At 37.3% G+C, this 26,052-nt stretch overlaps 1 protein-coding gene across 2 annotated transcripts in view; it reads left to right on the top strand.

Annotated features, from left to right (window-relative positions):
* The window catches only part of LRP1B (LDL receptor related protein 1B), a 1,943,477-nt gene that overhangs the window by 383,943 nt on the left and 1,533,482 nt on the right, over nucleotides 1–26,052 (top strand). The window lies entirely within an intron of this gene.

The raw sequence follows: 26,052 nt of genomic DNA, 5'->3' as shown, positions 1-26,052 counted from the left end.
CCAAAAGGCTTTTACCTTTTGACCTCCTCTTTAGCAGTAAACAAGATATTTCTCTATAGCCTTGCCAAGACTGAGTAGTAATATTAAAGTATTTATTTTCATTTTTGCCATTATGATATTTGAACTAGTAACATATGTTTGTATTAATTTGCCTTTTTTGATTATTAGTTTAAGCTAATTTTTTTCCTCATAGGTATGTGGTCTATGTGTATTTCTTTTGATTTAAGGTTTTTGATTATTTTCAGTTGGGGTATATAAATTAGAAGATTATGATATTGGTTTATAAGAACCTATTGTACATTAGGGATACTAACTTCCATATCTTTTAGACAGTCTCTAATATTTTGCCTGTTTATCGTTTGCCTTTTAAAGCAATTTATACTGTTTTACCATGTGATATTTTAAAACTACATGAACTAAACTCTCAGAATCTTCTTCACTATGGTTGCTTTCCTCTAAAAGTTTCCTTTCAGAAATGAGAAATTATAATGCCCAATATGAGGAATGATCCTAATGCAACCATTGCACTAATTTGAAATGAAGGATAGTTTACCTACCCTCTGCTGTTTTTCCTTTTATATATATATATATAAGAGGATAGCAGAGTTTGGTATGGGTATCTTATATCAAAATAATCCAAATCTTCTTTAGGAACTATTCATTTCTTCCTGGAAATCAGATACCTTGGAGGAAATCCTACTAGCCTTAAAATTGGAATCAAACACCTCCTAGAATATTTATCATATCATCTGTCGAGATATATGATTTCATTATGTATTTGTTTAAGTTTCATCCCTAAATCTGAATAGCTAGGAGGAAAAAAGGCAATTGCATGGTTGAGTTACTGAAATTTTTGTCTAGTCCAATTTGGTCACAGCTATTGGGTTAAGAGGTCATATTTAGCACCACTAAAGGGAGGGACAGTTAGTTTGGCTCCATATCTCTGGAGAAACTTTGGTAAACTATGTCAACAGGAATTTTTTAAAGGACAAGGAGGGAGTTTTATACTGAAACCAATTTGCATACACAAACCTATATGTTGGTTGCCACTGAATGGCATTCTAAACTTACACTAAATATGGTATTATTATGCATTGGTAAGTAGGTATTTTAAAGAATACATAAATGTCTTCTACTTATCTAGGTATCAATCCATTCCCTGAAGTATTAATTTCTTGAATTATACACTGCCGACTAAAATAATCCATGCATTTCCAAATCTGTAATATTTTTTAAATTACTTAAAGTAAGTAACTTGCTCACCTGGAAAAATAACAGTGCCTTGTTAACTCTCAATTATCCATGCTAATGGAAAGCAATCTGTCCAAGGATTTTTTTTTCACTGCCATAGAAATGTTAGAGGTCAAAAATGAGAGAGACTGAGGACAGTCTGCAAGAAATGAGATTCTCAGGAGGACTCTAGGGATATGCCTTATGAATTAAGTTTCTTATTTTGCACACATGGATAAGAATGAGAAGCAGAAGAATTCTGGACATATTCTCTGATGACCAACAGATAACTATGTTTTCAATAGTATAGGGCATGCTAGTGCAGCTACAACTAGATAGCTATGACCTGGTATGGGGAAGTCTGAAATCAGAGTGACTTCTTCCATTTGGCAAATATCAGTTAAAATATCTATTGTGTGCATGTACACTCCTGGGTATTAGGGTTACAAGATAAATGAGATGGACAAGGTACCTGAAATTCTATTGATTAGACCAAAAAAACCTAAGCAAAGTGAGTAAAAATATTTATTTACGGATAAGTACTATGAAGAAAATAGGGTGATTTTATATAGTGTAATTGCACTGAGGGGCAACTTTAGCCAGTAGATCAGAGGAAGTATCCTATGCAGTGCTGTCGAATTGAGATCTTAGTGGAAAGTCATTGGAGAGGTTTCTTTCTTTTTTTTTTTTTTGAGACAGAGTCTCACCTGTCGCCCAGGCTGGAGTGCAGTGGCGGCACAATCTCGGTTTACTGCAAGCTCCGCCTCCCGGGTTCACGCCATTCTCCTGCCTCAGCCTCTCCGAGTAGCTGGGACTACAGGCGCCCGCCACCACGCCCGGCTAATTTTTTGTATTTTTAGTAGAGACGGGGTTTCACCGTGGTCTCGATCTCCTGACCTCGTGATCCGCCCACCTCAGCCTCCCAAAGTGCTGGGATTACAAGCGTGAGCCACCGCGCCCGGCCGAGAGGTTTCAGTGAGGAAGTGACTTGATGTTGTTTTCATATAAAAATGCGAATCTGGCTATTGTGTGGGAAATGGCTAGAGAAGGCAATATTGAAAAAAAGTTAAGTTACAAGGCTCTAGCATTCCATTCGTCCAAAGAAAATAAATCTAGTGAGAAGGAAGTCAGCTGTTCTTATGGGCCTAATGAGCAATGGCCAATAAAGTCTAATACACACGCCCTCGGGAGTGGACAGCATGAGCATTTAGGTACAAACTGGTGGGCACATGTGGCCGCAGATGAGAACATGAAGCAGGTTATAGATTTGGTGGAGAATACAATTGGAACAGGAGAAATAAAAACAGGAAAATAAAATGTCTGGGGCTATGATACTGAACTTTGGCTGCACATGGGAATCATCTGTGATAGATATAGATAGATAGATAGATAGATAGATAGAGAGAGAGAGAGAGAGAGAGAGTTTGGCTCTTGTTGCCCAGGCTGGAGTGCAATGGTGCAATCTCGGCTCACCACAACCTCTGCCTCCCAGGTTCAAGCGATTCTCCTGCCTCAGCCTGCCGAGTAGCTGGGATTACAGGCATATGCCACCATGCCCGGCTAATTTTATATTTTTAGTAGAGAAGGCATTTCTCCATGTTGGTTAGGCTGGTCTTGAACTCCCAACCTCAGGTGATCCACCTGTCTCGGCCTCCCAAAGTGCTGGGATTACAGGCATTTGAGCCACCGCACCCAGCATAATTTTGTTTTTTTTTTTTTGAGACAAGGTCTCAGTCTGTCACCCAGGCTGGAGTTCAGTGGCATGATCACGACTCGTTGTAGGCTCAACCTCCCGGGCTCAAGTGATCTTCCCATCTCAGCCTCCCAAGCAAGCCACAGGGACCACAGGCATGCACCACCACAACTAGCTAATTTTTTGTGCTTTTGTGGAGACAGGGTTTCTCCATGTTGCCCAGGCTGGATATTTTTTTAAATACTGATGGCTGACCCTCCTCGCCTCCCCACCCTCCTTATCATCACCACAACGATAAACACACACACACACACACACACACACACACACACACACACACCCCACCCAAGATTTTGATTTATTTGGTTTGAAGTGTGATCTGGACAGTGAGTTCTTAAAAGCTACCCAGGTCATTCCAATCTATGGCTAACTTTGAGAACCACTGGTTTTGGCAGAGCCCTAAGCAGACCACAGGAGTTAGTGGATAGTGAGGAAGAAAACAAGCTAAATGTGCATCTAGGTAGTGGTACCAAAAAGAGCATCATCGAGTACTGAAAGTCTTTCAGGACAGCCTTCAGATGTGTAATTCTTAGAAGGAATCCTAATTCCTTAGTATGCCAGGCCTCCAGAGTCAAGCAAATGTTTGAAATTCTTTATGAGAGATTTCTCCACTTTAGGAGCTTTTACATTTATGTAAATAACACCTTTAAATTCTCTTCTGCCCTTTTAAAATTCTCTGTGTACTTAAAAATGCATTTGTAACTACAGCACAAAAATTAAACTTCCTGCATAAAGACATTTATAGATGCCATTAAATATAAAATTAGTATTGATTTGTAAATACTTAGGTCAAGACTAGTACTAATATAAAAACAAATTATATTCCTCTATTACATATAAAATACCAGCTAAATTTCATTTTCAATGTGATTAATGTATATTGGGAAAAGTCATAATCTGTAATTTAGCTTTTTCCAAATTTATAAAGCCCATTTTAATCAGTTACAAAGATTGCTGTTTACTGTGGTATTTGAAAATGTTGGAACAAAGATGAGCATGTTCTAAATATAAAAGTTAATTTGAAATAATTTAAAAGCACACACAAGAAACTGCTCTTGAAATAAAAAAAATCAGTAATGCTAGATGTGAAAACTGAAACTATTACATTCTTAGTTTTCAAGGCTATGAAAGTACTATGCTTAGATGCTTGCTAGCACACATTTAAACCCTTTTTCTCTTCTTAAATTATTTATGTTTAGAGATGAGCTTTGAATAAATAGTTTGTTGATGTATTTTCCTCTTCTGGATAGTCTGTTCAGGAGTAATTGACCATGAAAATGCTTTGGAGTGAGGTGGGGACAAAGAGAATCCTTCTTGTGATATAGTTAGATTTCAGTTCTGCCATGACTAATTTGCTCTGCTTACTAGTTTATGAAGCAGACTTCCAATTAGCACAGTTGTCACTCATAACTTCCAGGCCTTGGAGATATTCTATATGCCTTTCTGAAATTGGTAAATTTTCTATCACAACACATTTATATTGGCATACAACATATTCTGGCTTCATTGATTCAAAAATATCTTAAGATTTTAAAAAAACTGCAGTAAAGATGAATTCATAGCATTTTTTAATTTCATGTTTAATATTTTAAGCATAGTTATTCAGTTGTATTTTCCATAATTGGCTTTTTTATCTGAAATTTTTAAATTCTACAAATTCAAACAATAACTGTGGAATACATTCACCAATACTTCTATTGATTTAATTTCTAAATAAAGGAACCCAAAGACAGTATATTGAGTTTATTTCCTGATGTGTTTTATTTGTTAAGTTTTTCCTCCGGTATATCTTCTATTCTATTGAATAGAAACACAAAAATAAAGCTTTTTTTCTCTGTAGAAAAGGAGAGTTAAAAATAGTGTCCTTTCAATATACATACTTAAATGTTTAAAATTTTAATAACTGGTGAATAATCTTCAGATTAATGAGTATACTAAAATTAATAATTCCTGGAGCAAGGAGATACATACTGTAAAAGTTTTATCATTAAATTCATTCAAAAATTTTGAAAATGCTGCCTACTCTTTTTAGCTCAATAAATCTATTTTTATTATAATCCATGAATTCTGTCTTCCTAATGAATCTTTTTCAATGACACTGATTTTTCTTTTATATTTTCTATAAAGAATATAGATAAAAGGAGAATCCTAAAATTCCTAACATTATTCTCATTTTGGGTACCATCATACAACATAATTTTAAAAGCTTCACTGTTTCAATAAAAAAACTAACGTAATCATGTTTATCTGACAGACCCATTGCTTTATTCATTATAATCAAACAGAAAAAGAGGAAATTTATGGTGTTTTGAGAATGCATGCAGGTTTTCTTTTTGTTTTTTCTTTTGAGGGGTGAATACGTAATAAAATACTGACTAATGCTTGAAAGGCTTGAAGAAAGGACTAGCAGTGGAGTCCAAGGACAAGAAGAGATGAGAAGCTTTTTTCTCTTTTCTTTTCCTTTTGGTTTCAGAGGGAAGAAGCTATATAAATTGGACTGGGAATTAATATCCAGCTCCAGTCAGAGAATAAGAAATAGCTTGAAAGTACAGAGATTCCTGATGTCACCTGAAACTTACTTTTAATCAAAAGCATCTTTCTAGAAATAGAAGGGCAATTATCACAGGTGGATCTGGGGTATCTTTCCCTTGGCCTGAGTATGAATATCAAAGTTATAGAAAGGAAGTTCCCATTGAAGACCTCCTCAAGCTGTTATACATTTGGGGATTCTATGGAAAGAGATGGTGCTTCACTCTGGAAATTGGTAATTAACACTATATATCTCTACTGAGGAATACACCAGACATGTATAGCTGCTCCTCAGAATCAGTAAAAACCATAAAGACATTGGCCGGGCGCGGTAGCTCACGCTTGTAATCCCAGCACTTTGGGAGGCCGAGGCGGGCGGATCACGAGGTCAGGAGATCGAGACCACGGTGAAACCCCGTCTCTACTAAAAATACAAAAAATTAGCCGGGCGTGGTGGCGGGCGTCTGTAGTCCCAGCTACTCGGAGAGGCTGAGGCAGGAGAATGGCGTGAACCCGGGAGGCGGAGCTTGCAGTGAGCCGAGATCGCGCCACTGCACTCCAGCCTGGGCGACAGAGCAAGACTCCGTCTCAAAAAAAAAAAAAAAAAAAAAAACCATAAAGACATTATCATCCCCTCACTGAGCACTCACTGGCTATTGATTTGCTAAACTGGTCTTTAGTTTGCCAATGCTTTAGCCTCCTTTCGGTTACTGGTTCAGGATCCTGCTGTTGCAGAGAAGTTCCATTTCATATCTTTATGGCAGTGGAAAGTATCACCTAACTGCTTCCTGGTTCAGATAGTGATGGGTGTTTCAAGCATCCAGGCATTATTACTATCACCTTCAATCCCCAGGATAATTTACAGCAAGTAAAGCCACACCTCACAGGAGGTTCATAATTTAGAGCCTCATTTAGTTAACCATTTCCCTGTTACATATAGATGTATATGGACCAGAGCTCTCTTCATGGACTCCATTCTTCTTTAATCTGTCTCAGTTCTATTCTCCTTAGTATCCTCTCATCCCTTCTCCCCTTACCTCACTAATCTAAATAAAATTGCCCTGTGTAGACACTAGTTGAAGATATATACACGTCTTAAAAATCAAGATACTTAACTCTTTTCCTAGTCCCCATTTTTGTGTAATGGTATCATTCAAGTTTAGGTTTGATGAAAGTACTCCTATCATTAGATTCAGACATGACCTATAGTTACTTACCTACTAAATAATCACCAACAGTGCCATTTCTTTCCTGGGTAAAAATAGGCCTCAGGCAAATCAGACAACACGCTTGACTTGTGTTGCTTCTGTCTCTAAAGTTGGGGTTAATTTTCATTCTTTAATTAATCTGATTATATCAATAAAGAGACTCAAAATAAATCTAGGATAATAGGGTGCCCTTAGTAAATTATTACACACTTGTCTATTAGAAAATATTAAAAGTTTACAAGGCCTTGTTTTCGTATCAAGCATGAATAGGAATCAAGATTTTAATATTCATTTTGATAATTTCCCAGCTGTATAGTGAGGAAATAAAAATATAATTCTTTCTTTGGAATATTTGGGGAGTTTATTATAAATGGCCAATTTTGTTTCATATAAAATAAAATTAGTTCTTTTCTAAATTTGTTTTATAAAAATATCTCCATCCCATTCTTAGATTGATTACAGATTTAGACAAATAAAATTAAGTCTAGAGATTTTAATATAAGGGCTTAAAAATTCATGTCTGTATTGAGATTATTCCTTCTTTCCAGAAGAATATAGCAGCCCCTTAGCAGCTATAAAAGCCACTGTTTCTGGGAGATAATGAATTGTTGGATCAAGGCAGAAGTGATTTCAGCAATTTGTTCCATTCCCAGAAGTCAGAGCTTTTAAAAGCTTTGTATGTTTGCTTATATTTGAAGGTCTACAGCCCAGGGCCTTCTGCTTTGGAAGAGGCCAGAGTGTTTCTACCACAGAAACCTAGTGTATCTTCCATGTTCATGATAAAGCAGCACATGCAAAATGAAACTCACACCAGCACATATGAACTTGTTCCAGGGATGCTACAGAAACCAAATTATAAAGACTACACTATAGAATAATATCAAGCACAGTACCTGGGGTGAGTTCAGTAAGACCATCAGGTTTCTTCTGTCACAGACCATCTATATCTGGCTGTGTTCACATTTAGTGCCACGTGAGGACTGATAAATGAGCACTTTCCCAGAGGAAGAAACTACGCTTATTATCTTCCATCCATGTCCTATAACAGAGGAACAATTAAATTAGGAAACTTGTGCTAGAACATATATTTAGAGTTAGAGATAAAATATTTTTCCCACACAACTTAACAACAACAATAATGATGAATGCTTATATTCATTAATCTAGGCCTTTTGTATATATGACTTCTAATCATCACAAAAATTCTATAAAATACATGTCATTTTTACTTTTAGATGAGGAATTACTACTAATTGATATCATATAATTTATCCAAGGTCACACTGCTAGAATTGTACTGGTACCTCGGCGATAAGTTGCTAGTTATCTCAGCCTCTAAAATGTAGGGCATATGGACATTAAGATTATAAATTAGCTTTGTTATAATGAAATTTAATAATTTGCAAACTGGACTATGTTGTGCATCCTTTCATAGTTTAGGATGATTAAGAATTTGGACCTTATAAGTAAACTGCCACATTTTGAATCACAGGCCCCAACTAGGTACTACTAGTGAATTCTCACAGTCATTAATCTAGATTGTTTCATGCCTCTCCTTATCTCCATCTATAAAAATGGATAATAGTAGTAACTGCTTCACAATCTTTTTGCCTTGAATTAGGTGAGATAATGCAGTAAGAACAACAAATACCATACGTGTGATAGTCATTAATAAATTTGAGTTGTTATTATCTAATTATTAAGGAGAATTTAGAAAATTCATAAAAGCAAAATGAAGAAATAAATCATTCCTTGCCTATTATCCAAACACAATGTTATGAAGGTCTTGTAAATGATTTTAGAAGGCTTATTTAATCTAATTAGATTTATTTATTTATTTAGAGTCCTGCTCTGTCACCCACTACAGTCGGGAGATCATAGCACACTGCAGCTTCAAAGTCCTGGGCCCAAGCAGTCCCCCTGCCTCAGCCTCCTGAGTAGCTAGGACTACAGGCGCATGCCAGCATGTCAAGCTAGCAAGCTTCTTTTAAAAGATTACATATCTGCAGAGTTGTAATCATAGTCACATGTACAGTTTACTACCCGAATTGATATTACTACCTGAGCATTTTTCATTTTCTTACATAATCTTCCAAAACATTCATTTTATCTACTACAAAATATTAAATTCAATAAAACATTTTTGCTCAATTTGTGGAGCTGGGCTTTTAGACTGGTTTTAACATTTCAATGTAACATGTAATGCAGCTAAAAAGCTTTGTGCAAGTGGTTTCTGGATTTAGGATGTAGTTTTCTTTGACCCCATATCAACTTGTGGTAATTGATCTGAAGGATTCTGTTTGTGTGGTTTTTAAAAGAATATTCTCTCCAGTCAGTTTTGGTTCCACTTACTATTTAATAAAATCTTTTGTAATATTCCAGCCTGACTCAGCTGCGCCAAAGACAGATAAGGGGAAGAGGTTTCCCTTCCTTGGGACAGACTTTTACAAACCTTTGGCTTTTTGGATTTTTTTTAACATGAAGGACTCTCATCAAAATTATTTTTGATGCTTTCAAGCAAATTCTGATGCAGTTAGAGTCATTGTTATTTGCGAGCATTGAGGGAATATCACTTGCATCTATATGTATTTTAGCGGCCACAGCTTAAGGATATTAATACCACATAGGTAATATCACCTAATACCATAAGGGTATTAATATGACATTTAATCTTATTTTGGGCTTTTAAATTTAGTTTATTGGCATTTTTTAAAGTTATAATTCAAAATGGGGGTGGAGCAAGATGGCCTATCCCACGGCCCTGGACAGGAACACCAAATTGAACAACTATCTCTATCTTATGAAGGTGTTTTTTTCCACATAGTAACCACAAATCAGGTGTGCACTCACAGTACCTGGTTTTAACTTCATGTGTCTGAAAGCAGCACTGAAGAGGTTAGAAAAGACCGTCTTGACCTGAGGATGCCACCCCTCTCCCATCTCCCAGCAGCAGCCACGTGGCATGGAGAGAGAATCTGTGTGCTAGGGAGAGGGACAGCACAGTGATTGTGAGATACTGCATTGAACTCAGTGCTGCCCTGTCACAGCTGCAAGCAAAACTGGGCTGAACTCAGCCAGCGCCCATCCGCACAGGGAGCATTTAGATGAGCTCTAGCCAGAGAGGAATCGCCCGTCCCAGCAGTCTGAGTATGAGCTCCAGCAAGCCCCGTCACTGTGGGCTAAAGTGCTCCGAGACCTTAAATGAACTTGAAAGGCAATCTAGGCCATAAAGACTACAATCCCTAGACATGCACTAGTGCTGAGCTGGGCTTGGAGCCAGTGGACTTGGGGGCACCCTATCTACTGAGACACAAATGGAGGTGGCTAAGGGAGTGCTTGCACTACCCCTCCCCCAACCCCAGGCAACACAGCTCCCGGCTCCAAAAGAGACCCTTCCTTCCTCTTGAGGAGAGGAGAGAGAAGAGTAAAGAGGACTTTCTCTTGCATTAAAGTCCTCTTTGATGAGTGGGGATTCCTAGCTCCCAGAAACCATTTTTAGACACACCCTGGGCCAGAAGGGAACCTGCTGTCATGAAGGAAAGGACCCAGCCCTTGCAGAATACATCACCTGCTGACTAAAGAGCCCTTGGGCCTTGAATAACCAGCAGCAATATCCAAGTAGTATACCATGGGCTTTGGGTGAGACTCTGAGACTTTCTGGCTCCAGGTGAGACCCAGCATATTTCCAGCTGTGGTGGCTATAGTGAGAGACTTCTTCTACTTGAGAAAAGCTGAAGGAAAAATAAAGCAATATTTGCCTTGCACCTCAGCTACTAAATTAGCCACAGCTGGGGAGGGCACCAAGCAGGCTCTTGGAGTCCCCAATTCCAGGCCTTGACTCTTGGATGGCATTTCTGGACTTGCCCTGGGCCAGAAGGAAGCTCACTGCCCTGAATGGAGAGTTCCAGGCCTGGCAGCATTCACCACAAACTGACTGAAGAGGCCCTGGGCCTGAAGTGAACATCAGTGGTAGCCTGGCAGTATTCCTTATGGACCTGTGGTGGTGGTGGTGGTCATAGGGTGAGGCTCCTCTGCCAGTGGAAAGGGGAGGGAAGAGTGGGAAGGACTGCATCTTGTAGTTTAAGTGCCAGCTTAGATGCAGTAAAATAGAGCACTCAGGTAGATTTCTAATATTTTTCACTTCAGTCCCTGGCTCCCGGGAAGACCCACTTGGGGCATGGGGGAATTCACTGCCATAAAGGGAAACACAGGAGTCTAGCTGACTTTGCCATCTGCTGGTTGTAGAGCCCTGGGGCCTTGAACATAGGTTGTAGCCAGGTAGTGGTTATAGTGGGCCTTGGGTGAGACCCAGTGCTATGCTGGCTTCAGGTCAGACTCAGAGCAGTCTCATTAGTGGTGGTCACAGGGGTGTTTATGTCATCCCATCCCCAGCTCCAGGCAGCTTAGCACAGACAAAGAGGCTCCATTCGTTTGGGAGAAAGTAAGGGAAAAAGACTAGAGTCTCTGCCTGGTAATCCACAAAATTCTTGTAGATATTTTCCAAGATCACCAAGTAGTACCTCTACGAGTCAACAACAACTACAGTATTACTGGGCTTAAGATGTGCTTTAATGCAAATATGGCTTAGATCACAATAACCAAGTGCTTTTGAATACCTGAAAAGCCTTCCCAAGAAGGATGGGTACAAACAAGCCCAGACTCTGAAGACTACAATAAATACCTAACTCTTCAATGCCCAAACACCAATGAACATGCACAAGCATCAAGACCATCCAGGAAAACATGACCTCACCAAACGAACTAAATAAGGCACTAGAGTCCAATCCTGGAGAGACAGAGATATATGACCTTTTAGACATAAAATTCAAAATAGCAAATATCGTTAGAGCTAGAGAGAGATATAATAGCTTGTGACTTCACCCCACTTTCAGCATTGGACAGATAGATTTTTCAGACAGAAAATCAACAAAGTAACATTGGGTGTAAACTGCACTGTAGACCAAATGGACCTAATAGCTATTTACAAAGCATTTTATCCAATAACTGCAGAATACACATTCTTTACCTCAGCACATGGATCATTCTCAAGAATAGACCATATGTTAGGCCACACAACAAGTCATAAAACATTCCAAAAACAAAATAAAATAATAGCACACATTTTCTCTGATCACAGTGGAATATAACTAGAGGAATAATAGGAATTTTGGAAACTATACAAACACATGGAAGTTAAACAGTATGCTCCTGAATGACAAGCAGATCAATTAAAAAAGAAAAAAACTGAAAAATTTCTTGAAACAAATGATAATGAAAACACAACATACTAAAATCTATGGGATACAGTGAAACCAGTACTAAAAGAGAAGTGTATAGCTATAGTACCTACATCAAGACAGAAGAAAAACTCCAAATAAATAATGATGCATCTTAAAAAACTAGAAAAGCAAGAGCAAACTAAACTGAAAATGAATAGAAGAAAAGAAATAATAAAGATCTGAGTAGAAATAAATGAAATTGAAATAAAACAATACAAAGAATCAACCAAACAAAAAGTTGGTTTATTGGAAAAATAAACAAAACTGACAAAGCTTTAGCCAGAATAAGAAAAAAAAGAAAACCTAAATAAATAAATCAAAAGATGAAAAAAGAGGCATTACAACTGATACCACAGAAACTAAAAGGATCCTTAGTGGGCACTATGATCAACTTTATGCCAGTAAATTGGAGAAAACTAGAAAAAATGTAGAAATTCCTAGACATGTGCAACATACCAAGATTGGACCATGAGAAACTCCAAAACCAGAACATTTTATTATGGCTTTAGTGTTGTTGCTTGCTATTGAACAGACCAGTAACAAGTAATAACATTAAACTCACAATAAAAAGTTTCCCAGCAAAGAAAATCCTGGGGCCCAATGGCATCATTGCTGAATTCTACCAAACATTTAAAGCAAAACCAGTACCATTTCTACTCAAACCAATCAAAAAAAAAAAAAAAAAAAAAAAAAAAAAAAAAAAAAAAAGCAGAGGAGAGAATACTTCCAAACTCATTCTAGGAGGCCGGTGTTACCCTGATACCAAAAGCAGACAAAGACACATTAAAGAGAAAACTACAGACCAATATTTCTGATGAATATTCATGCAAAAATCCTCAACAAAATCCTAACAAATCTAATTCAACAGCACATTAAAAAGATAATTCATCATGACCGAGTGGGTTTATCCCAAGGATACGAGAGTGACTCAACATTTGTAAATTAATCAGTGTGATAATCATGTCAACAGAATGAAGGACAAACACTATATGATTATTTCAATTAATGTTGAAACAGCATTTGATAAAATTCAGCATCCCTTCATGACAACAATCCTCCCACGTAGCTATAACAATCATACAAGCAAAAGAAATAAGGGGCATCCAGAGTTGAATGGAAGAAGTCAAATTACCTTTGTTTGCAGATGATATGATCTTATATTTAGAAAGACCTAAAGACCGCCGAAAAACTATTAGAACCATTAAATTCGGTAAAGTTGCAGGACACAAAATCAACATACAAAAATCAGTAACATTTCTGTATGCCAACAATGAATAATTTGAAAAAGAAATCAAGAAAGTAATCCCTTTACAATAGCTGCAAATAAAATTAGATAACCAGAATTAATTTAGAGAAATGAAAGCTTGTACAATGAAAACTATCAAATATCATGCTAGAAACTGAAGAGGACACCAAAAAGTGGGAAGATATTCCATGTCATGGATTTGAAGAAACAATATTGTTAAAATGTCCATACTACCCAAAGCAATCTACAGATTCAGTCAGTTCCCAGCAAAGTACTGATGACGTTCTTCACAGAAATAGAAAAAACAATCCTAAAATGTATATGAAATCACAAAAGACTCAAAGTAGCTAAAGCTGTACTGAGCAAATGCTAAGAACAAAACTGGAGGCCAGGCGCGGTGGCTCATACCTCTAATCCCAGCACTTTGGGAGGCTGAGGTGTGTAGATCACCTGAGGTCAGGAGTTCGAGACCAGCCTGGCCAAAATGATTATACCCTGTCTCTACTAAAAAGACAAAAAAATTAGCTGGGCATGGTGGCATGTGCCTGTAATCCCAGCTACTTGGGAAGCTGAGGCAGGAGAATCGCTTTAACCTGGGAGGCGGCTGTGTCACTGAGCCGAGATTGCACCACTACACTCCAGCCTAGGCAACAGAGTGAGACTCCGTCTCAAAAAAAAAAAAAAAAAAAATGGAGGAATCACATTATCTGACTTCAAATTATACTACAGAGCTATAGTAACTACGATGGCATGGTACTGGCATAAAAACAGACACATAGACCAGTGGAACAGAATATAGAAAAAGAAATAAATCCAGAATAAATCCAGACATCTACAGTGAACTCATTTTTGACAAAGGTGTCAAGAACATACATTGGGGAAAGGACAGTCTCTTCAATCAATGGTGCAGGGAAAACTGGATATTCATATGCAGAAGAATGAAGCTAGACTCCTATCATTTTCTATATACAAAAATGAAATCGAAATGTATTAAAGACTTAAATCTAAGATCTCAAACCATGAGACTACTGAAAGAAAACATTGGAGAAACTCCCCCGGATGTTGGAGTTGTCAAAGATTTCTTGAGCAATATCCTACAAGCACAGGAAACCAAAGCAAAAATGGACAAATGAGATCACATCAAGTTAAAAAGCTTCTGCAGAGCAAAGGAAATAATTAACAAAATGAAGAGGCAAACTACAGAATGGGAGAAATTATTGGCAAACTACCCATCTGACAAGAGATTAATAACCAGAATATGTAAGGAACTCAAATAGCTAAATAAAAAAAAAAAAATCTGATTTAAAAATGGGCAAAAGATCTGAATAGACACTTCTCAAAAGAAGACATACAAATGGCAAACAAGACTATGAAGAGGTGCTCAATACCACTGATCATCAGAGAAATGCAAATCAACACTACAATACGATATCAATCTCACCAGGTAAAATGCCTTTGATCCAAAAGAGAGGCAATAACAAATGCTGGCAAGGATGCGGAGAAAAGGGAATGCTTGTACACTATTGGTAGGAATGTAAATTTGTAGAATCACTATATAGAACAGTTTGGAGGCTCCTCAAAAAACTAAAATTAGAGCTAACATATTCTCCAGTAATCTCTAGTAATCCTGCTCCTAGATATATACTCAAAAAAAAAAAGAAAGAAAGGAAATCAATATACTGAAGAGATAGCTGCACTCCTGTGTTTATTACAACACTATTTATAATAGCTAAGATTTGGAAGCAACCTGAGTGTCCGTCAACAGATGAGTTGATAAAGAACATGTGGCACCTATACACCGAGTACTATTCAGCCATAAAGAGAGAATAAGATCCTGTCATTTGCAACATGGATGGAACCGGCGATTATTAGGTTAAGTGAAGTAAGGCAGGCACAAAAAGACAAGCTTCGCATTTTCTCACATATTTCTGCGACCTAAAAATTTTAATAATTGAGCTCATGGAGGTAGAAAGTGGAAGGCTGGTTTACCAGAAACTAGAGAGAGTAGTGGGTTGACGGTGGGGGATGAGGATGGTTAATGAGTACAAAAAAGAAAAAAAACGTGGACATCCTCCACATTTTCAATCTGATCTGCTCTTTACCATGCAGCCCCGTGGATTAAGAGCCAGAGGCTTCCGAGGCCAATGCTCCAGCTGGTGGCATGGTATCTATGTTAACAGAACATCTCCAATGCCTTCAGAGTCCACAACCACCATTCTTTCACTTATCAATTGTTAGAAAGAATGAATAAGACCTCATATTTGGTAGCAGAAAAGGGTGACTATAGTAAAAAATAATTTATGAGTATATTTTTAAATAACTCAAAGAGTATAACTGGACAGTTTGTAACACAAAGGATAAATTCTTGAGGTAATGGATGCCCTATTTAGCCTCATGTGATTATTACACATTGCCTGCCTGTATCAAAATATCTCTTGTAACCCACAAAATATATACCTACTATGTACCCACAAAAATTAAAAATAATTTTAAAAGTTACAATTATATTATTAAGTACACTGGCTATTGCCCCAGTGTTATTGGCACATTTGATTAGCATATTTTCTATATTCCCAACCATGTTATTAATAAGTATATTACACTGATTAGACTAAAGTGTAAAACCATAAAGTGCACCTACTTGGGAGGCCCCCTGCCATTGTAAGCTGCTAGCCAATGTTTATTAACCTTGTGATAAAGATTACACAGGAGAATTTATTGAATATCTTATAGAAATAAAAGTATAACAAAATTTGTCACATCTATGATCTAGAAGTGCATTTATGCTCTCAAAATGGAGATAGCATTAGATTGATCTATTATCAGTTAATGAAACAATGATGGTTTTGAGTAGCTAAAATTCCCCTCTTCCAAGGATTCGCAAACCTCTTATTAATTTTTGTTTTATTTTTTCTTTATTATTCTATCTTACGTCTTTTCAACATTGATTTGTGGTACATTTTAAAAGTTAGCTCACCATGTAACTTCTAGGAAATGTTGCCATAATGATTTGATATATAGTATTTAATCTGGACAGATATCATAAAGAAAATGAGTCTTGAACTATGTTTTGAGGAGGAAAAGGCATATGGTTTGCTAAGCAGTCAGAAAAAGATATTTCAGGGTAAACAATATGGATTTGGCTAAGTCCAGGCATGTGGGTGAATACCTTATTTTAAAGAAACTGCTGCATATCTTTTATTCATTGGTATTGATCAAAGCTTTTATATTAATGGTGGCAAAAAGAACAGTAGATAATATCTAATTATGCTAACAACTTTCATTCTATTATTAGTTTAGTTCTTTAAACAACTTCGCAAGTGAAGACAACATTGGACCCCATTTTTCAGATGAAGAAATGGAAGCAGAGGTAGACTAAACTATTTGCTGGGAGTCAAAGTAGTAGTAGAGACCAGAAAGAGGATTGAAAACCACTTCTGAGTCCCTGCTCGACACTGTCTTTTTTACAAAACCATATCCAGGTGTTTGTCTTCTGAAATAAAATCATGAATCCCTATTTTTCTTCTTGTAGAGAGAATTGAAAACCACTTCTGAGTCCCTGCTCGACACTGTCTTTTTTACAAAACCATATCCAGGTGTTTGTCTTCTGAAATAAAATCATGAATCCCTATTTTTCTTCTTGTAGAGATGTATCTCTGTGTGCTTATTTATTCATCTATTTATTTTGGGTTCAGGTATTGTTTGGTTTTTCAGTACTTCTTGAGGTTTTGTTTAATGAAACGTTTAGCAAAGTAGGGTAAGCACTGTACTGCCAGCTTCCCAGGAGACTATTGATCTGATTAGCACTTAAAGAAAAAGAGGATAACAGAACAGCAAACAAACTTTAAAACTTTATTGTTACCTTCAAACACCATTAATATTTTTAAGGTTAATTTAATCTTCCCCTAAGGTTTTTTTTTTCTCCATTTTGCATCAAGGTAACATATTTTAGCTTTTGCTTTCGTTGCTCCTTACAACTCCGAGTAGGAAGTAAATGTTCATTTACATTCCTGCTTTATGTGAGTGTACATGCATTAGTATTGAATAAAATATTTTGCAATGTGTCTGTGTGGACATATGTGTAATAACAATCCTATGTTTTAGTGGTTTATTTCAAACTGAAAAAATATTAAAGCAGACCCTGTTGCCTTTTACATATTTTATTCTTGCTTTTTTACAAATGTGGGCATTTCCTAATCACATGCAATTTGAATAAGATTGAATATAACCGAGGTAAGAAGGTCAATATTTTTCTTTAGACATCTTTACAGCTCCAGCCATTTAGCAGTTTTATATGAAAGAGACTGCTTATCAAGCGACAAAACACAGAACTATCAAGTCTACTTATCCTGGTTGGGAATGGATTTTCTAATTAAACTTAACTTTAACCATGAAAACCGATGTTTAAACTAACTTAACTTAAACTAACTTAAAAGGTGTATCATGAATTTGTGTCAATTCTGAACAAAGATAAGATTCATCTGTGTTTTCTCCTTTATGGTTCATCTCCTTTTTTTGTGTATCACAGGGCCAATGTATCCTACTTATTTGTCACATGCTGTTCAACAGAAAGTGATACCGTTTTTATGGACTCTAATGAGAATGACATATCCTGGAATTGTACAGTGTACATAACCTGTTCAACTGTGCAACTGTACATGGAGCACTGCGTTTTGTGTGTGTGTGTGTGTGTGTGTGTGTCCTACAAATAAGTTTTCTGATGTTACCTGATGATTGAAGCATTTAGATTTTTGTAAAAGTTGAAAGGGTTTCTCTACTGGGAGAGAAGGAGATACAGAAATAAAAATAGTCCATTTGTATAAGAATTGGGCTTAGGCATAATGTAATTTTTTTCTTTAATTTTTGCAACTTTTAAATATACTGGCTAATATTATAGAAATCTGTAATGTTCCCATATGTACAGAGTGTAGCTTTCTATTTCCTGAAGCATACTATGATAGGTAGTACTGATTTGTGGATAATATTGTACACAGCACAATTTTTTTTTCCTAGAGATCGTATGTGGCTCAGCAAGAGAGGGTCAACTGGTAAAATGGAGAAATCACAACAGTTCTTCTAACTGAATTTTAAAACTAGATTAAAGAAGTGACTAGTTCAGATATATTGATAGGACAGCAAATACTCTATCATGATGACTCAAAACAGTAGGTCTTCTTTGGAAACTAAAAAGAAATGAGATTTTAAGATCGGTGCCCCCTACTAAGAAGTCTTAGTGAAACATTGGAAGAAAAAAGCATTTTTGAGGATGCTTAATATGCACCCATATCAATAACTGGAGCAACACTCGCATCAACCAGAAGAGCTCTACCGAACATGATTTACAAGCAATCCATTATTCTGTGAGTGTGAGAAAGCAAGAGGCAAAATCTCAGGTTGCCAAAAAATTGTGTAATCCTGGGCCCCTCATTTTTCCTATCTCTAACATGATGGGGTAAACAAGATCAACCTGAGTTGACATAATTATATGTAATTACAACGCAATTTTTTCCCTGAAGGCAATAATTTATTATATTTCTTGAAGTTGAAAACTGTTTTGTATTTTAAGAATACCTCCTCCAGTCTCCTGATGAGGACTTCTCTGCAGCTCTTGTTTAAGAAGCTCCGTATGCTAGTAAGCACCAAATCTTTTGTAAGTCATCACTGGGCTGTAGGCAACTTCCACTATTTTTTTGTTTGTTTGCTTTTTCCGAGACAGAGTTTTGCTCTGTTGCCCAGCCTGGAGTGCAGTGGCACGATCTTGGCTCACTGCAACCTCCACTTCCCAGGTTCAAGCAATTCTCCTGCCTTGGCCTCCCAAGTAGCTGGGATTACAGGCATGTGCCACCATGCCTGGCTAATTTTTGTGTTTTTAGTAGAGACAGGGTTTCACCGCGTTGGCCAGGCTGGTCTCGATCTCCTGACCTTGTGATCCACCTGCCTAAGCCTCCCAAAGTGCTGGGATTACAGGCGTGAACCACCGTGCCTGGCCCAACTTCCACATTCAGAAAAGTCTACCCACCAAAGGGAGAACATGGTTTTCTCTCTGCCTAAGAGAAGCCTGGCCTTTGATATGATTTGGTTGCAGACTTCATTATTCTGAGAGGCCAGAGGAAATCTAAGTTCCCTTTCTAAGCTGCACTTACTATTCTGCATCTCGTAAGTCTTCATTAGAAAGAATGTTATCTCTCCTATTTGGGGGTCATCCCTTCTTATGATTATTGCAAGATATCCCCTGAAGTCACTGGAATTTATGAGTCCCCTTTGAAGAAGGGAGATGCCTTAACTGCTACCAACCTGAGAAAAGGTGATGCAAATGACTCCTGGGAAGTTCAAAGTTCAGAGATGATTATCTGCTGATCTCTGCTGCCACTGTAGTGACTTGCTGTTGGCCCTGTGATGAGGTTGGCATCTGTGTTGGTTTTCTAGAGCTGCTGTTTAAGCCACTACACATTGGGTGGCTTAAAATGACAGAATGTATTGTCTCACTGTTCTGGTAGCCCCAAGCACACCTTGGCTTGGGACAGCATACTTTGAGTCTCTGCCTGTAGCTTCATGTGACCGTCTTCCGTCTGTCTCTGTGTCTTCACATGATGTTGTCATATTTATGTGTCTCTGTGTCCAAATTTCCCTCTTCTTATAAGGGCAGTGGTCATACTGAATTAGGGTCAACTTGAATGACCTCATCTTAATTACATCTGCAATAACACTATTTTCAAATAAGGTTATATTCACAAGTACCAGGGCTTCTTCAGACTTCAACATGTCTTACTGGAGGGACACAGTTCAACACATGATAGCATCCAGGAGCTTCATTCACTTCTGTGGTCACAGATGCATATTACAAGCCCGTCTAGAGCCATTATGAAGGAAAAGTGGCAATTTTATTCTCAGCCTGAGAAATTCACACCAATTTAGTCTGGGTTTCCAAGGGTCTGCCCTTTAAGTCACTTAGCCTCTGTTCTTTCTGGGAACAACCTGCCCCTAGAGAGGCTGGGTGAGAATTGCTCCTAGTGTCTCCAGCATCACAAATCCAGTTGCCCTGTTCCCTTTCAGTCTTTGACGAGAAAGAAGCTCATATATAACTATCATCTATTTCAACCATCACATAATTTAATGCAAGTTAATTTTACAAAGAACAAACACAATTTCTCTGCTGACCTTGATTCTAGCCAAAAGTTAGCATACCTTCTTTTCAAACAGCTCCTATGTTTAGCACCATCTTGGCCTTCTGAGTCAGCAGCTAAGTCTAGATCAAGCTGACAGGCTGCTCTTGCTAGGTTTCTAAAATTCTTGGATGTTCGGGAGAATGGAAATTAAGATTTCTAAATATAATATCCACATGTACCCACCCCACCATAAATAAAGCGCTGCAGAAGAGAAAAAAGTTCTACCTCACTGAATAGCTTGCTATATGAAATTCTAAATAGATTAGTAACAATGATCACATTTTACTTATATCTTCCACTGGGCAATAATGGAGGGCTCTCAGTCAATGTTCCCTATAAATTGCAGTTCTTAAGCTTTGAAACAGCCTATCCCTCCCCCCTCCAAAAAAACCATATTTGGTGCTGATCTTACTCAAATCTTTGCCTTGATTTGCTTATAGCTCCGTCTTCTATTGGAAAATGTGTGAATCCTGTTGACAAAACTCTTCCTAATCTCTTACCCAGGCTTTCCTTATGGGCCTAATGAGACCGGGCAAGTCCCTCTTTAGGGTCTTCCCTCACTGATTTCTCCATGCTGACCTCTAACTGTTTTACTTATTCATCTCTTATGCCATGCCATCTGTATTTCCTTTCCACACCCCTTCTTCTGAATATTACATCCCAACACATCTATCTTTCTATCTTTGTGTCTGGCTTTGTCTTTCAGATGTATCATTTTCAAAAATAAATAAATAAAAACAAACAAACAAAACAAAAAACAAAATGAAACAAAACCCTCCAAGCATAGGGGAGAAAATGATTTTTAAAGCTTCTCCAAGGTCAAACTCTTCCTACTTAACAATGGTATATAGCTGAAGTGGGATTAGCTATACTATAAGATTTTCAATATTCAAATGACTGTTGAGGGAAAGCACCATATTTCAATTGTTATAATTTAAATTAATTCAATTTTACAAAAACAAACAAACACAATGTCTCTACAGACCTGAGTTCTGGCCAAAAGTTAGCATCCTTTCTTTTCAAATGGCTCCAGTTGAAGAACTGTAGTGCAGGTGCTTAATAACATATTCATAAGGACTCCCCGGTCTCTATCTTTGTTATTATAAAATGCTTTCGTTTGCTGTTTGTGCAATTCTAAGGCCCATTCACCTGCAGTTTGCAGCACTTGTTATCATCCAAAGAGCTCTCAAGAGCATTCATAATGCCAAGGAGACAGGCAGAGAGGCCCTTAAAAATTATTTAAAAAAATAGGAGAACTGAAACTTACACACAAATGCCCAGAAACCAAAAGAAAATGTCATTTAAAAAAATTATGATTTTATTAAAAATAATTGCCAGGCTAGAGCATATTGACAAAAGAAATTCACTTTTAATGGTTTTTCTTAAATATCTTTTTGTTTTGCTCTCACTCATTCTCTCTCACTCTCTCTCTCTCTCCCTGTGTGTTTTTCATAGAATGTTTTAAATATTATTTATATGGAAAGAGATTCTTTTCTGGTGATAAGATAAACATAACTGCTAAATACGGAATCATGAATCTGAACAATTTATATAGCTTAAACATTGATTTCACTTAATTAAATTTATTGCTATTCTTGATTGTGTTTATTTCAGTTTACTAGATTTCCAAAGTTGATTATATTATTAGAATTTTTATTCACTGCACTTATTTCCCCCCTCTATTCTCCCAGATAATCTAGAGATTAATTCATCAATTAATTACAATGGATTCAGTGTTGCCCTTGGCTTATTGTAAGCACTTAATGAAGGTTAATTTTTTTTTATTTCAAGACCTAATTGCCAACCTCCTTAGTTATTTAATCAGTCAACAAATATGAAGTGCCTATTATAGACAAAATATTATGATAGGTATGAGACTATAAAGATGAATAAGACAAGTCACTAAACTCAGTGAGATTCTAGTCTAATAAAGGCAGCTATATAAAGTAATAAGTGCAATTAAACATTATAGGTTCTATAATAATTATGTACATATGTACATACAGCACAGAAGTGGAAAAAAATAATATTCTTATAGTGGTATATTCAAGAAACACTTGATAGTGGTCTGAACTATCACAAGAAGACCAGAATACTGATTCAATTTTAGGCAGGCAGAAAAGAAGGAAGGCCAATTCTAGCAGTAGGAGCTGTACTCTCAAAGCATGGAGTTGTGAAAAATCAGAATCTATTTGAGGACCTCCATGTAAGACAACTATGATGATGTGGGCATTATCTCAACAGATAAAACTGAAAAGGTAAGCAATAGATGGATCAGGGAGAGCCTTGAGCCCAGCTAAGCAATTTAAACTTTATTCTGTAGGCAGTGGGGAGACATTAAAGGAATTTAAGCAAGTACATAAAATGACAGGATTTGCATATGAAGGTCATCTGGAAGCATTGTGAATGATGGATTAAAGGATGTAAGACAACAGACAAGAAGCTGGAAGGCTATAATTGTCAGGTGAGAGATGCTAAAGCCCGAACGAAGGTTATCCAGTGTATCAGAGTGATAGTTTTGTGATACGTAATGAAAGTCTACAGTATTGGTACATTTATCTGTGGGCACACACTTACAGCAAGACCAATCATAATTCAAACATTAATTCAAAACAAAAGATTTAATTCAGGGAACTGGAACCTTGTGGTCTCATGACCAAATCATCCTCTTGTCATAGAAGAAAACACAAATGAAAATCAGACTATTGATCTGGAATTACAATAAGTGGAACTAAAATAATGGAACGTTTAATAGCTTCAGGCAAACATAGCCTGATACAACCATCTTTAATAGGGTTGGTCTTGCCAAAGGTATCAGAATACTTAAAGCCCTTGGCTAGAACCCCACCATTGATCCTCACATTAGGCATGACTTTGCCATTGGAACTAGAATATAAAATACTCTAGGCTGCCTGCTGAGGCTCTGCTTTTTTTGAATAGTATGTGATTAGTGATGCCAAGATTTCTTACTTTGACATTTTCCCATTTTTCCTCTGCTTCCTTTGCTTCTCAATCTATTTTATAATTGACAAATTATTTTCTTTAGTTACTTCCGTACTCAATCAAGTTACAACTAAACTTATAATCTATGCAGTTTAAGATGATTTTATACATTTCTGCTACAAGGGGTATAATATTTTCTGCCTCATAATAATGGGTGCCTTATTTGAAAATTTCTCAGGAAAATTCTATGGCTATCTTTCTTCCTTCCTCTTCAAATTCTACCAAGCCACTCATGATCATTTTCTGGTGAAATCTGTGTGTGTGTTTCTTACTGATATTTCTATGGATTGACTGCAAGCAGAAATTAGTTATAGGGGTAAGCTACTTGAACTAAATATAAAACCTCATTTGATGATGCTTAAACAGCATTTGTCCAAAAATACTCCAGCCTACAGAAAGACGAAGGGTTGGTAAAACCAGACTTTTGATGAATCAGATGAAAATTTGTCCACCTTAATTTTAGCATCATGTAATGGACTTGTTACTGTGTTAAATGAACTAGAAGCATGTCTCTCCCGCATTTAAAAAAAATAGAAAAAACTATTTTCATAAATGCAGATATATTATATTTTAGGAATCTGGGTGATTTCTGTGTCCTACTATCTACTCCAGAGGGAACAGTTACAGATTTTTTTAAATCATAATTTTGTAGTAACTCCCCGACATTGTAGCTACCAACTATTTACTGAAATACAGGATAGAAGCAGAGTTAGAAGAAAGAATAAAAAGTTCAGATGTTCCTCAGTAAGATGGATAGTTGCCTCTGAAATTCAGGTGATATGAGAAGGTCATTACCATTTAGGTAGTTGATGAGGTTACCTTGAAAAATATCATACTGGATGGGTGAATGGAGGCAGAGAACCCTTCCCTCCAAAAACATTGGGAATAGATACTGAGAAAGATGGGAGATGAGCTGGCATAGAGTGGTGTCATATGAACCAGAGGAATAGAGAATCCTTCAAAAGGGAAATAGACAACCTTGTCAAATGCCATAGGAAAGTCACCATCTACATTGAAGAGTGCTGTCAGAAAAACAGTAGTGTGGGCAGACATCAACTTAAGAGCTTTATGTGTGTAATAACTCTTCCCTATAACAACCTAATGAGGTTAGTGTCCACATTTCATAGATAAGGAAAGTAAGATACAGAAGAGTTAAGTAAATTTCTCCAAGGTCATGAAGTTGGTAGGTGGTGGAGTCTGGCTTTGAACTGGATAGTGTAGCTCGAGAGGCTGGAAACCAGAATGTAATGCTGGAGAGGCTGTGAAATAGCGTGAGCTTCCTAACGAAGAAGTAATGGGCCTGGCTGCTGTGAAAGTGTAAGCCAAAGCTTCTCTTCTCCTCTGAGCTTTAGGAAAAAATATGTGGCTTTATAGGCTGACATGGAAAAATATGAAGGCAAACAATGGAGCAATAAATGGAGGTAACTTTTACCTGCGTCTTCAATTTTTACATCTAATTAAAAGACAAGGAGAACAGGAATCATGGAGAGCCAGGGAGGACACAGGAGATTCTCAGTCAGGGTCTAAACCAGCAGCTGTAACCCTTATCCTTACCCGCAAATGTGCCTCTGAGCCTTCTGAAGGCATTTTCAAAAGATTCAAGCAGGCCCAGACACTGTCCCTGGAAATTCTGAGTCAGTGTGGGATAGGGCCTGGGAAATTTTAATTTGGGGGCCATGCTCCAGGTAACATTGAAGTCCTCTCTTGTTTAAAAACCACTGCATACATAAATCAATGATACCATGTTCTGTATTATGAAAATAAAGGAGGACCCTTAGCAAATGGTCTTTGTTTGGGGCAGCCTCCCACTTTCCCAGTCTGTCCCATAATCTCCTGTTCCCCCCCGCATTTCTCCCCACACTCCCGTTGGGAGTCACCACACTGTACCTGGTTCTTGCCTTGAAGTTACTGTTTCGTAATTCCAGATTGACTATTAGATGATAACTTAAAGACTGGCCCCTTTAGGAGTATTTACATGCCAAAAAGGAGTCTTTATACATAGGAAACTGTGGGGTTCCCCAAATAAACCATTTCTGTCCAGTGAAGAATATTAAGCTTAGTGTTCAGGGTGGGGAGTATTGATTTCAGCTTAGATCACAGGGTGTAAGCAGCCATCTATGAGTACAATGATTTCTGAGGATAACTTTCTGAATCGAAAAACTGCATAATTTAGGCAAGCTTTTATATCACACTTAATAGTGAAACGTTTCTTCTGACTCATAAATACTACAATTAGTAATATCATTTTCAGACATAAATTGTGCCCATTAAAACTGATTTTCAACTAGTATAATAAGTAGCTGGAGATGGAGGGACAACAAGAATGCTGGAAACATCTGACTTGGACAAGAAATGCACGAAGGGGTAGCCTTCAAATGTAGACAAGGAAGCATGTATCATGGCATTCAGTGGGTTAAAGTAGCATTTTCCAGTAGTTTATCAAGCAAAGCTCTTTTTTCCTTTTTCCCCCTGGTGTTCAGATGTGATTCAAATCTGTGGATGGCTCAGCTTCTTCTCTTGGCAGCTCCTCAGTACTCCTCAATGCAGTTTGAATCCATAATGGCGATAGCAGCAAGGATGTGCCTGACATTCTGTGTCCAAACCCTGGTCCACACTCAGCCAATTAAAAGACTGTCCC

This window comes from Symphalangus syndactylus, chromosome 22, assembly GCF_028878055.3.
Source record: "Symphalangus syndactylus isolate Jambi chromosome 22, NHGRI_mSymSyn1-v2.1_pri, whole genome shotgun sequence".
NCBI classification, from domain to species: Eukaryota; Metazoa; Chordata; class Mammalia; order Primates; family Hylobatidae; genus Symphalangus; species Symphalangus syndactylus.
The sequence above is the reverse complement of the archived record's forward strand: the minus strand, read 5'-3'. Positions and strand labels throughout refer to the sequence as shown.